The following is a 15,460-nucleotide window of genomic DNA, read 5'->3' as shown; positions in this document are numbered from 1 at the left end:
TCAAACATGTTTCAGGTGATCTGTTGTAAAGTGCCGAGAAGCACTACAAGCTTAGAGAAGTGGCTCAATATAAATAAATAAGAGAAACATGTTTTGAGAAATAAAGATTTCCCAGTGAAATCATGTTAATGTAACTTACGGGTTTTATCCCTAACTTATGTAACGGGCATTTTTAATATTAAAAGATCCTGTATTAAAGACTTCCGCTGTCGCCTAAATTAAATACCACGGGATTCCTATCTCGCGGCTCTGGACTATGTTAAACCGGGGCTAGGGCCGTGAAGGAAAAGGTGGTATCAGAGCCAATGTTTTAAGCTTATCACTAATTTTAGCCTATTAAAGTAATTGAGGAATACTTAAGAATTTCTAATTGTCATTCTGTGAATATGTGTTTTATTAACTAATTAATTGTTAGTTACAGTATGGGTAAACAAAGACTTTCTGCTATCTACCACAAATTAGATACTGCACCTAAAGAAAAAGGAACCTCTTCCTCAAAATACCCAGCCAATCTGGAAGAAGGGATCCTTGTCCATAAGGCACAATATGAGAATCCTCTTACTCCAGAGAAAATAAATTCGATTATTAGGAAAAGTCAGAAACCCCAACTCAAGAAAGTGAGGTTTAATCCAGAAATCCATAAAATAGGCAATACTTCACCTTGGGAAGATAAATTAGATGAAAAATGGGCTAATCTCTATATGCTAGCTACTGTAGCAGAAAATGCAAACCTCTAAACTACCAATAAGCCTGATCTAGTATTAGCATCTCTATCCAGAAAAACACTACTTTGTAAATAAATAAATAAATCCTAGTGTGTTTTTAATTTCTCGTTATCCTTTGTAAAATTAGTCTTTCGGTATGCAATAAACGGAATGTTTATTTAAATTTCCCTATAAGATTTTAACTTAGCATTTTTGTGCATTTTGCATATATGCTAAACCAACATGAGTGAGCTATCTGAAGCATTTCAGGATCTCAATCTCTATCCGGTACCAATCGAAGTCTCCAACGACTTTACTAGTTATTTTGCTGATATAGAAGAACCTATGGAATTCCAAGCTCCACCTCCGCAGAAAGCAAAACCTAAAAGAAGAAGAAATGTAGGATGGAGGAAAGTACGTAGGACGAAGCCAGTAACTAGGAAACTTCCAAAAATAGAAACCCCTGTAGATAAAGGAAAAGGGATCGAGACTGAAGAGAGTTCTAAGCCAGCAGAAATAGAAATCAGGGAAAATTCTAGGCCAAAAGGAATAGAAATTGGAGAAAGCTCTAAACAAACTGAAGAAATAACCTTTCAAGAAGAAATAGACCGTCTACTAGCAAACTGTGATGTCATTAACCCTATCAACAACAACCTTTACCCTTATCCGGCCGAAATCCAACTTCCAGTAAATCTGGAACCAGCTATTCCAGACTCTCTAATCCACACTCGACCTTTAGGCGAAATGGAAGAGTGGTGGACGAACGACTGGCAATTTCAAAACATAATCAATAGTCCTTATACCTTTCTCCCACAGTTTGATCAAGAACCTATCCCCAACCTTCCAATGAGCAACGAAAACTTAGCCGAACTTCATCAGTTTGGTGAAGAACTGATAGGTACCGGGAATAGAATCCGGGAAATAGGAGAACAAATTTCCTGGAAATACGATGAAAGAGAGCGTCGCTACTGACATGCCAGTTGACAAAGAAATAGTGGGTTACGAAGCTGTGGTTGTATAATAACAAGTAGTAACAAACACATAACACTGTAAAATAGAAATAAAACGTTGTAAGATAAACTGTGTGTAAGGATGCCAATATAATATATAAAACTGAAAGTCGAGAAATCGACAATTTTGGCTGTATATATATGTGTTGTAAAATTTTATATGTATATGTGTAATTATTTGTTATCCCAATTATTGATATTAATAATTTACACTTATAATAATTACCAGATGGAAAATGCTAATGAACCAGTTAATGAATTAAACCAATCTGAGCAAAATCAGGAAAATCAATATATGACTAGGCAAGATATTGAGAACATTGTTGCTCAAGGGATAGCCAATGCTATTCCAGCAATCATGGCTGCTGCTCAGAAACCTGCTGAACCACAACAAATTATTCCTAGTAAACGTACTCCTGAAGATAACGGAAGTAACAACATAAATGGAAGTGGCAATCATGACGATAATAATCCACCACAGGCCCCATTTCCTAAAAGAATGAAAGCTGCAACGCCTGGTTGCACTTACAAAGAATTTCTTCCTTGTAAACCCACTGAATTTGCAGGCAACGAATGAGCGACTGCAGCACTGCGTTGGTTAGAGAAAACCGAAGCAGTACTTGCAATAAGAAAATGTGACATAGACGATCAGGTCATGTATGCGTCCAATTTGTTCAAAGAAGGGGCGTTAGAATGGTGGAACACGATATTACAAGCAAAAGGAAGAAGGAGGGCCTATGCCATGAACTGGGAAGAATTTAAGAGTCTTGTAGAAAGAAAATTTTGTCCCGAATATGAAAAAGATCAAATGTCAAATAAATTTCTAAATCATCGTATGATGGGTGTAGATTGTCGCGGTTATACCTCGACATTCTTTGAATATGCGAGAGTGGTACCAACCCTGGCTTCGCCAGAATCGGTACTCATTTCCCGTTATATTTGGGGTTTAATTGGCGAAATCCGTAACATCGTTAAGGCTGCAAGACCTCGTACTATTGACGATGCTGTGGAATTAGCTAATACTTTAACCGATGAACTGGTACGCACAAGAGAGGAAGATCGGAAGAAGGAAGTAGCTCAAAAGATTACCCAAGGATTCCGTGTGGGTAACCGTAACAACTTTAAAAGAAAGGGGACTGGACAATCCTCCACTGGACCATTTTGCAATTCTTGCAAAAAGAAGCATTTTGAAAAACGCAAGGGATATTGCAATTTTTGCAAAATTCCAGGGCATCAGGAGGAAGACTGCAGGAGAAAGAAATTCATAGTCTGCTTTAATTGTGGAGAAGCAGAGCATTTCAAAACAGAATGTCCTAAATTGATTAAACCAACAGACAACAAAGGCAAGCCAGCCGACAGAGCTACCAAGAAGAATGCAAGAGCCTTTCAATTGACTACTCAGGAAGCCGAACTAATTCCTGACGTCATAGCTGGTACGTTCTTAGTTCACAACGTGTTTGCAAAAGTATTATTTGACTCTGGTGCAAACCAAAGCTTTATCAATACTTCATTCTGCCAAGCTCTTAAATTACCCTTAACCACCCTTAGGCAGATTTTTATAGTCGAAATGGCAGATGGGAATTCTGTTAACATAGATAAGGTTTTGCAAGAAGGAAAGATAAAACTTTTAGGTCATAAGTTCTCTGCAAACCTGTTACCTATGAAATTAGCTGGATTCGATGTGGTGTTAGGAATGGATTGGTTAGTAGCCAACCATGCTCGAATCCTTTGTGATAAGAATTCCGTAGAAATTCGTACCCCTACAGGAGAAGTAATTTTAATTATAGGAGATAAACCTCGAAAGCCACTGAAATTTATTTCAGTAATGAAGTTGGTCAGTTATTCAAGAAAACAAGAAATGGTGTATATGATTTCTGTAATCATTAACACTAAGAATAAGGAACTTCAAGACATCCCGATAGTTTCAGAATACCCAGATGTCTTTCCGGAAGAATTACCTGGATTACCACCCGATAGAGAAGTAGAGTTTAGAATTCATCTAATTCCTGGAACTACACCAATAGCCAAGGCACCTTATCGATTAGCACCCATTGAAATGCTAGAACTGAAAAAGCAATTAGATGAATTATTAAGCAAAGGATTTATACAACCTAGTTCATCCCCTTGGGGAGCACCAGTGTTGTTTGTGAAAAAGAAAGATGGGTCGATGAGGATGTGTATCGATTATAGGGAACTAAATAAGGTTACAATTAAGAATCGATACCCATTACCTAGGATTGACGATCTTTTTGATCAACTCCAAGGCGCTAGATATTTTTCTAAGATAGACTTACGATCCGGATACCATCAATTTAAGGTACAAGAAGAAGACATACCTAAAACTGCTTTCAGAACTAGGTATGGACATTACGAGTTTACAGTCATGCCCTTCGGACTAACAAATGCTCCAGCAGCATTCATGGACATGATGAACAGAATATGTAAAGCGTATGATGTGCGTGGAGTGTGTTATATTTTTGATATATATTTTAAGCCCTTTTACACTTTTAGCCAAGTTTTAAATTTATAAAACACGATATTTACTAACACTAAACACACATATGGGCAAGTGCACCCATCGTGGACGTAGTATAGTGTTGGTATGATACCGAGGTTGTCCAAGGACACAAGAGCTTTTAGTACCGGTTTATCCTCAACGTCTAATCAAATCAAAAAGTTAGAAAAGGTTTTTAAACTAAGAAAATAAAAACTAACTAAATGCTGAAAATAAAAAAAAATAAAATAAAAACAGATAGACAAGATGAATCACTTGGATCCGACTCGTGTATTAGTATAACCTTTGATTATTTTCGCACTTTTGCACTTGTTTAAGAGATTATCTTAGTTATTGTAGTAGGCCCCTCTTTTGAAGGCGACGTTACCCTCAACCCAGTAGTTTGAGTCAGCAAGGATACAATCCTAAAGGGTTGGATTATTGGAAGATAATGAATTAAGTTATTAATGCAAATTGTGGTAGGCCCCGCTTTTGGCGGTGACGTTACCCTCGGCTAAGTAGTCTGAGTCAGCAGGGATACAGTCCTAAATAGCCGGGTTATAGTATTAATAGTAGTTAACTTATGAGGGGGTCAAAGAGTTTGGATCCCCGCCATCCAATACCTATGGGCATTGAAGGAGATCCTACTAAATTTGACCCAGGTCCCTTGCAGGACCTCTAAACGCTGAACAAGGCAAGACCCTTACCAAACCGTTCCCTTAACCCCCGACCAGGTAGCCAACATACCTCCATATAGACCGTGGAGATATGAATGGTGAAAATCTTTTATTTTATATAGACAGTAAAATAATGCCAAGACACCACGGACAAACGATAAGGAAAGATCACCTTCAACATAAGCAACTAGTTATTAAAGTCATTAATACAAAACCAAATAAAAAGTGCAAAAGATTAAAAATAAAAAGTATTATACTAAACACTTGTCTTCACCAAGTGATGTAAGAGACTTAGGCAAACATGGCCTTGATTGTCAAGAACTCTTACGATCAATCTTGGATCCCGAGACGACTCACACACTCTACGATGGACAATGGATGATGGTGGTGGATGATGGTGTTATGGTGGTGGTGGGTGGTGGATGAAGTGTGAGAGAAGTGGTGTACCAAGGGATGAGTTGGAATGAAACCAAGCACTCCTATTTATAGGCTGAACAGAAGGCTGGGCACGGCCCCGTGTCCGCTGGACACGCCCCAGTGCCCGTCTGACACTCTCTCTCTTCATTAATTGTAATTCGCAATTACAATTAATGCGCCTGCTGTACTTTCGCCACGCCCCCGTGCTCACTGGACACGGCCCCGTGGTGGGCAATAGAAGCTTCTACAGGTTTGTCTTTTCTGCTGCTTCTTGGGCACGGCCCCGTGCTGGCTGAGCACGGGGCGTGTTCAGTCTTCTGTTTTCTCTTCTTTGCTTGGGACGATGCCGTTGAGGGTTCGGGCAGTCTACTTTTGTTCCTTTTCTTGTATTTATGTTAGAATTAGTTGTCTTTTTTGCTTCTTTTGTGAATTTGAGCTCATTTCATCTTGAAAATACAAAAGGAAGACAAAAACACTCTTTTTCCAACATTAGTACTTAAAAAGGGTTAGTTTTATGCCTCATTTGATGTAATTTATATGTTGCATTTTACACACATCAAATACCCCCACACTTGAACTTTTGCTTGTCCTCAAGCAAAACTCTTTAAATGTGGCTTACACTCCCAAATGGAATGGGTAGAAGAGAAGGTTTTTGGCTTGTCATAGAGTGTCGGGAATCCAAGATTTTTTTTTTTGGGTTTTATTTTTATCTATTTACAATCCTATTCGTTATGATTTATTTAGAACGTTTCATAAGATAAATTACTTATTTGGGCATAACATGCCTTTTTAAAATTTCATTTATATACAAGTTCACATACCTCACGGGAGAAATCACTCAACACTCGGCCGAAGGTGTAATTTTTTAGTGAATCACTCGAGAGTGGCATGGAACTTACGCCTACCATAGGCTTGCCAAGCAATCAATCCTCCTCCTTTTTAACTTTATACCTTTGTAAATATCAAGAGGACTTTTTGGGTGAAGGGTTAGGCTTGGGCTAAAGGTGGGTGGGTTGGGTTAGTAAAAGGGCGAAAATCGTAAAAAGCGTCGGTTTTCGTAAAACACTTTGTTTTTAGTGACTTTTTATTTTGATGTATTTCTCCAACCAAGCTTTTGTTTGCATAGCTTTGTTTGTTTTTAACTTCATCATTTTTTTTTTGATGTCACACAAAAGAACGAGCTTGCGAAAAAAAACCGAGCTTGTTACTAAAATAAAGGGTAAAAATAAAAAGGGTTTTTGGTGGGTAAAAAGGGTTTAGGGTAAAGAAACGAAAGGCTTAGGCTCAAAGGGGTTAACTAGGGTGGTTTTGGGTAGGTGGTAAAAAAATTGAAAAATAATGGTGTGGAAAGAAAAATAGTTAGTCCTAATGCCTCCATCATTTACTTACTTGGTTTTAAATTGGTAAGGACCGGGAATGAATCGTCGTGGCAAGTTCTAGAGTTGTAAGAACCAAGCGGCTATTCACACAAGAAACGAAAAATGGGCATTTAGTCTAAGGATGTAAATTTGTATGCTCAATAAAGGCTCAAAACTCACTTTTGTGGGAATGGGTTTTTAATGTGATCAAGTATATATAATCAAATTTTAACTAGACTTGTTATGCCGTTTCATAATTTTCTTATGTTGGTTCTTGTTATCACGACGCTCTCGGTTGTAAAATTTGTAAAAATATAACCTTATTAATCTTAGGATTTCTAACTTAAACTTTAGACAAGTAAAAATGATAATTTTTGAAAAAAAAAATTGGGGTGTTTAGCGGTTCCAATAGAGTTTTGTGTAAGGCTTCTTGTTAGGACTTGCAAAATTTCAAGGTGTTAGCTTCCCCCCCCCCCCCCCACACACTTAAATTACACATTGTCCTCAATGTGTCCCAAAAATAAACTTTTAGGTTGATTGGATGTGTAATGTGGTGTTAAAAAGCAAAGAATTATGTTACTGGCAGTCTGGACACGGCCCCGTGTCCGCTGGACACGCCCCCTGGTGAACTGCCACTAAAAATTAATATTTAGTATGATAATTATGCAATAAGGAAACCCTAATTAAGTTTAGTATGATTAATTAATCAGTTAATCAATATTAATTAAGCTAACAAGATTAATTAAGCTAAGTAAGGTCTATTAAAAATAGATATATATGAGGTCGTATAAGAACGTTTAATATTAATAATAAAATATATTATTTTTTTTCCTTACTCCGTTTTTAATGAAACTTAGGTTAAAACGTAGATAAAAATATGCTCGTTCTAAAGACATATTCGTCGTTTTATAAAACGTTATATTTTAAAAGTTATACAAGAAAAACGAGTTAAGCAGCTGAAATAAAATAACTAAGCTAGCTAGCTAGCACGTCAAGCTAGCTAGCAAGCACGTCACTTGAATCCCACATCGAACAGAAAAGGAATTGAGCTGCCTGCTTGCTTGCTATAAATAAGAAGCTTAGGATTCATTTTTCTTTGCTCATTTCTCTTCTTCTTCTCTCTATACGTTGGTGTTCTAACCAATAATCACTCGATCGCTATTACGATTCAGTTTCCGAGCGATCAATATATCCAAAGAATGTTTAAGTGCCGCCCACATTGGGTTATGCTTTGTCGTTGTCGATAATTCGATAATGAGTTGAAGCATTGTACTTTGTCGTTGTCGATAATTCGATAATGAGTTGAAGTACTATACTTTGTCGTTTGTCGTTAATACGATAAATGAGTTGAAGTATTGCACTTTGTCATTCATTGTGAGAATTTGATCTCGTGAATTATCGTAAAAGCTGTATTGATCATTAACCCGGTTTTTATGAAATTCGTTAAGATTCGAATCTCATGACTACCGTTAAGGTTTGATTTGGGTTTTACACCAATACGTATTCTATTCTGTTAAACCACCAAAAACACTCCCAACTACACCCTTACAATCAAACAAACTATTAAATCATCAGAAGATCCAGAATAATAAAGTGCATGCTTAATTATCAGAAGAAATAGAATCAAGAAGTTGTTAACTCAATCCTACATGCTGATTTGTGAGTCATTCTCTTTTTATCAATTGTTTTACAATACTCCAAACCAATTTTCCAAAAGTTATAATTACAGTGATTAAGTTTATGTAATCACCAAATTACAGCCGGTATGTGGGGTATTGTGCACAGTATTATTATTGTTTTAATCACATTAGGTGGGCGAGCCTAAAAGAAAGTGATATACGTCACTCATTGGGCCAGCCAATGGTGATATGACCACAGTCACAGAGCTGGTCTGTGACAAATACCTATTCTTGAATGTTGGTTGATAATAAACATATGTAAAAACTCTTAATACTGTAAATTATAACAAATGTGTTGTTTTCAGTAAAATGAATGAACTCACTCAGTATTTCCCGCTGACAAAACCTTTTTAAAACGCGTTTCAGGTAATTACAGTAGATTGGAGTAAGGATTGGATCCGGCACTAAAAGACTTCAAGAAGTGGCTTATTTTATTAATTAAATCAACTTAAGAAATATTGTTTTCATTAAAAGCTACCTTTGTAAAACATGGAATTTATTCTATCTTTTTAAATAAAATCCGGTGTTTCTAAACTCTGATATTTTTCCTAACTCACGGTCCTGATGAAATTTCCGCTGCAATGTTTTTCAAAATAATCACCGGTACCACTGGACTGCTCACGGCACCGATTCCGGCCAGGATGAGGTCGGGGGTCGTGACAGAAGGTGGTATCAGAGCTAAGCCACTGCTTTAAGCCTATAAGTGTTGTGATAACAATACTTAAGCTTAAATATAAGAGTTAGGAGATTGCTATTAACTTAACTGGTAGCACATCTGATAGCATTTAGACTTGAACATAAAAAAAGATGCCTTAGTATAAGCTAAGCCACTTGTTTACGCAAATAGGTGTTATAATAATACCTAAAGCTTAAACGGAAAGTTAGAAACTTAATATTATCTGATAGCACTCTGAATGATATTTAGACTCGAACTTAAAAATTTTGTCTTAATATAAGCTTCAAGATAAAATTACTTATATAAGTATAATTGGTATTCAATAAGAATAACGACTAGCAGGCAATAGCATTTAATTGCTATTTATTCTTGTTTATTGGTATTACTTGGTCAAGAATAAAGATATATTATGGAAATACAAATTTCCTTGATTCTGGATAAAAGCCCTAATAAAAAAAAGGCACTTTTTGAAAAGATACTGTTTATGGGAAATAGGAAATTTTCTCCGGCAAAACTGGGTATAGAGTAGCAGACTCTCCAGCTTGTCTGGATATACTGAAATTACCGCTCCGGCGCGAACCGGATAAGACTGGATAAATGGTATGTCAAACCAGTAACAAGATTTCCCTAAATAGTATCATGACCAAATATCTGACTGGTTTTTGGAAATATGAATCTATTATATACATTTAACCCTATGAAAGGTATGTATATTACAACATGTGAAATATATAATATAGATATGTATATCTATAAGGAATTCCAAAAGTCAATTAAAGATAAAGCACAAGCATATGTATATAGATTTCTTTATCAGGAATCTTTCGCATATATCTTTAATTTTGATGTCAAACATTCTTTCGTTTGATCATCTACCTCGTAACTCATGCAACAAAATAATACTGGAAACCCATTAAGTTGGGACACCATCAAAAATATAAAAATTTCCAATACGTTACCATAAACTACTAACGCTAGTAAGAAGCCGGTAAAGTTGTGCTAATGCACAAGAAAACACATGAAACTTAAATTATACATCCACAGATGTCGAAGTTTATCACACACGACTTCCAAAGGCAAGATCTTTGAAAAATATAAATTAGGCACGATGATACCTACACTAATTCCATCAGTAAAATAACTCCTCAATCAAAAATCGGCACTTTGCCACATGATCTTACAAACGATCAAAATATCGCTGAGGTACGTTGGAACAATATTTCACAAACATCGGTGCATAGTCTAACCTGAGTCATAATTATTAGCACTACAAAAGAAGTCATATATTTTTGCAAATCCCTGATTTCATTTCACTTCATTCGACATTCTCTGATAATGTCATTTAACAAATAGTTATCACACGAAATTTCAGATAAGAAGTTCTTATATTTCTTTCGTTGCAATTCTAACTTCTGCCTATAATAAGTTGACTTTCGTGTTCTTTTAATGGTCATCATACCATAAAGAATTCTTTCATAATAGCAAATATTGATCCATTTCGTTTCTTGGTAAATCCACACGATACACATGCACTATTTGTTGCGCATGTGGTTCATTTGAGTTATAAGACCCTAGGAAGGCATCATTTCAATTTGTTGTTTTATCAAAAGTTCAAATATCGTTCCGCTATACTTGATCTTTGCATTGTAAACCACGTTTTTACAAAGCAATGACTCTTTAATATCGAATCAATGAATTTATTGAAAAACTCGATTTTCTTTTAAAAGGGATACATGGTTTCTTTGTGATCATGTTTGAACTTTCTTATTAAAACTCGTTTTATCCAAACCCAGTTAACTTGCTCGCAAATTCGAAGTCCCATATGATGGATTGAAGCCATCATATTCAAAATAGTCCTAACAAGCACTTCAATTCTCTTAAACCATAATATGCTTGTTTAGTCTTCGAATTCATCAAATCATCTTTTTGATCACGATCACTTTGTGATGACATTTTCACAAAATTGAAGATTGCGCTAATCTAAGATTTAATTATTTATTTATATTGAATCCGCTTTATTGATTTATAAAAGCAATCTTAACACAATTATGTGCTAAGATAATAATCCACCATTTCATGTCCTAATTCCGTAGTCCTTACAACCAATCGAGCCTTTCGTGATATTTCTTACCTTTCATTAATCGAAAAACATTGTATAAACTTAATTGATTATATACAGAAACTTACAATATAGTATTTCTGTAATTAAAAATTTTGTTAAAACCATTAAGGTAAAGAAATTATATTTTTACGTATAAAATTTTGTTTAAAGTATATTCTCATTTAAGTTTATGCATTTATTATTGGTAATTAATATTAGTTTTATTATTAGTAATAATATATTAATAATAATAGTGTTAGTATTATTTTCAGATACTAAAGTTATTATCAGGGGCATGTATTGAATAGCCTAGCCTTAGTTAGGCATGGACTGACCACCTATGCTTAAACAAGGCAGCACTAACCAATATCCGCCGTGATAATGACTAGTTAATTAAGTCATCATACTTTTTAATTATATATAAAAATATTTTACTTTGTACTAAAAAAAAAGACATATTTTTATAAAACAATACCAGAATTAGAGGGACGAATAAAAAAATATACAAATAATTATGTATCACATATTTTGTGATAACTATGTACTATAACACTCTAGCAAGAAAATAACCATGTAAGAATAATATAGTAGTCAGCGACTACATAGGGTTATAAGAACATTGTAATACATAAAAAATCGTCACCACAACATTTGTAACTACATTTTACAACGCTATATGGTTTCAAAATAAAAATAAGTAATCACATAGAATTGACCCAGTGTTATATAAAATATTTTACAAATACTTTTACCCCTTTTATTCACAACTTTCATTTAAAAGTTATAAATAATAGTGATTCTTTTACAAAATCATAATACTAAAATATTTTGTAAATGTAATAACTTCACTATAGTATTTTGTAATCTATATTACATAATAAATATAAGTTATTTTACATAGTATAATAAATACTAAAATAATATTTATTTGAAAGTAGTAACCATTTACATATAGTAAAAAATGCGAAACAAATAATATATATTACATTGGCTTTACAAAATATAATATAATGGTTAGTCATGTCAAAACAACTTATTTTTATTATATTTCCATCTCTAGGACATAGCATGAAAAATATAGTCACTAATAGTAGGTACTATCACATTATTTCACCATTTAAAACAATTTGGAACTCTAATACACTAACTTTATTGTCCTTTGGTGTATCTTTGCAATTCACTCATCTCAACACATAGAATTTCTCATATCATAATTTACTGTTTGACAAATCATTTTTATGCTTTTATTTCCTTTTGAACCCGTCAATTCTAAGTCTTCCTTAGGTACCAATCAAGGTAAGTTTTCTTCTGACAAAGAATTTTACTAATTCCAAAAAGTTCTTCACATTCATTTTAAGAATCTACAGATCATATATCTTTTGGCTTGAACCCAATCACCTTGAAAAACTATACCATTTCATCTCATTCGTTTGAACATCTCATCTTTTGAAATATCTAGATTCGCTTCCTTGAAACTCACAATTTCGAAAACGGTGAATTTATTCGGTCATCATTATTGAATTCTTTCAAATCATTACAAACACCTTGTAGCATCCGAATAGAGCTGTTCATGAGTCATTCATTTGATTTGTCATATTCTTGGTACAATTATGTACTCAGATTACAATACACTAAATCCTGCTATCTATTACCATTTAAGTAAACAATATTGATTTTCGGATAATCATTAACAAATCATTTTTATTTTTAAAATGTCCATACCCCTCAAAATATCTTTTGATTCCATTCAACGCTACATTATTCCTCTTAATTAAAAGAAGAAACATAACCCCAAGAAAATATCATAGTTCAAATCTCGAGGACGAGATTTTTATTAAGGTGGGGAGGATGTAACAACCCTCACTAAAAATTAATATTTAGTATGATAATTATGCAATAAGGAAACCCTAATTAAGTTTAGTATGATTAATTAATCAGTTAATCAATATTAATTAAGCTAACAAGATTAATTAAGCTAAGTAAGGTCTATTAAAAATAGATATATATGAGGTCGTATAAGAACGTTTAATATTAATAATAAAATATATTATTTTTTTTCCTTACTCCGTTTTTAATGAAACTTAGGTTAAAACGTAGATAAAAATATGCTCGTTCTAAAGACATATTCGTCGTTTTATAAAACGTTATATTTTAAAAGTTATACAAGAAAAACGAGTTAAGCAGCTGAAATAAAATAACTAAGCTAGCTAGCTAGCACGTCAAGCTAGCTAGCAAGCACGTCACTTGAATCCCACATCGAACAGAAAAGGAATTGAGCTGCCTGCTTGCTTGCTATAAATAAGAAGCTTAGGATTCATTTTTCTTTGCTCATTTCTCTTCTTCTTCTCTCTATACGTTGGTGTTCTAACCAATAATCACTCGATCGCTATTACGATTCAGTTTCCGAGCGATCAATATATCCAAAGAATGTTTAAGTGCCGCCCACATTGGGTTATGCTTTGTCGTTGTCGATAATTCGATAATGAGTTGAAGCATTGTACTTTGTCGTTGTCGATAATTCGATAATGAGTTGAAGTACTATACTTTGTCGTTTGTCGTTAATACGATAAATGAGTTGAAGTATTGCACTTTGTCATTCATTGTGAGAATTTGATCTCGTGAATTATCGTAAAAGCTGTATTGATCATTAACCCGGTTTTTATGAAATTCGTTAAGATTCGAATCTCATGACTACCGTTAAGGTTTGATTTGGGTTTTACACCAATACGTATTCTATTCTGTTAAACCACCAAAAACACTCCCAACTACACCCTTACAATCAAACAAACTATTAAATCATCAGAAGATCCAGAATAATAAAGTGCATGCTTAATTATCAGAAGAAATAGAATCAAGAAGTTGTTAACTCAATCCTACATGCTGATTTGTGAGTCATTCTCTTTTTATCAATTGTTTTACAATACTCCAAACCAATTTTCCAAAAGTTATAATTACAGTGATTAAGTTTATGTAATCACCAAATTACAGCCGGTATGTGGGGTATTGTGCACAGTATTATTATTGTTTTAATCACATTAGGTGGGCGAGCCTAAAAGAAAGTGATATACGTCACTCATTGGGCCAGCCAATGGTGATATGACCACAGTCACAGAGCTGGTCTGTGACAAATACCTATTCTTGAATGTTGGTTGATAATAAACATATGTAAAAACTCTTAATACTGTAAATTATAACAAATGTGTTGTTTTCAGTAAAATGAATGAACTCACTCAGTATTTCCCGCTGACAAAACCTTTTTAAAACGCGTTTCAGGTAATTACAGTAGATTGGAGTAAGGATTGGATCCGGCACTAAAAGACTTCAAGAAGTGGCTTATTTTATTAATTAAATCAACTTAAGAAATATTGTTTTCATTAAAAGCTACCTTTGTAAAACATGGAATTTATTCTATCTTTTTAAATAAAATCCGGTGTTTCTAAACTCTGATATTTTTCCTAACTCACGGTCCTGATGAAATTTCCGCTGCAATGTTTTTCAAAATAATCACCGGTACCACTGGACTGCTCACGGCACCGATTCCGGCCAGGATGAGGTCGGGGGTCGTGACAATAGGTGTTGGAGCGCGAGCAAGGCGATTGAGATGCATGTTTTGTAACAGGAGATATGGAACATCGAGAGGCTTCCGGTTGTGAATGCAATGAAGGACAACCAAATCTTTCAACCCTACAACGCCACTACTGTCGTGGCGCTGGTTTAGCGAGTAGGTGAGGAGCCTGTGAATGTAGCGGTATAGCGGGTCCCTCAGTTTGGTACTCTTGGTGCTGCTAGGGTTGTAGATTCCTTCACCGATTTGGGCCCATGCGGCTTGACGTTCGGTCTCATCCAAGTCTCGTAATCCCCCGGTGTTTTCCTCATTTCCCGATTCCTCTTCACTGTATAGTCCTATTATAGCTCCAAACCGTGCCATGGAGATTGAGTACTTTGTCCCGCCACACCGAAATGCGACCCCTTCATTGTCAAACGGGTCACACCTTGAATTGAAAGCGAAAGTACTGTAAAACTCCATTGTGCATTGATGCACCGACCGAAGCCGAGTGTTCAATGCAACTGCTAGTGGCCCTGTCACAATGTTGTTAAATCGGTCTAGCTGGTTCACCATGGTTAACAAATTCGTACATGCTCGCCTAGGGTACTCCTCGGGTCTTGTTTGGAGTATTTCATATCTCGCCCTAGCATCGAGTTTGCTTGCATTGAACCTCGTGAACTTTGACATCTGAAAGAATACACCAAAAGTCAGTACGAAACAAAGAAATTTTTAAAGAAACTGCAAACAGTGGGCTGGACACGACCCCGTGTTCAGCGGACACGGCCCCGTGTCCAGGC

Source organism: Helianthus annuus, chromosome 17, assembly GCF_002127325.2.
Source record: "Helianthus annuus cultivar XRQ/B chromosome 17, HanXRQr2.0-SUNRISE, whole genome shotgun sequence".
NCBI lineage: Eukaryota > Viridiplantae > Streptophyta > Magnoliopsida > Asterales > Asteraceae > Helianthus > Helianthus annuus.
This window is presented reverse-complemented; position numbering follows the sequence as displayed.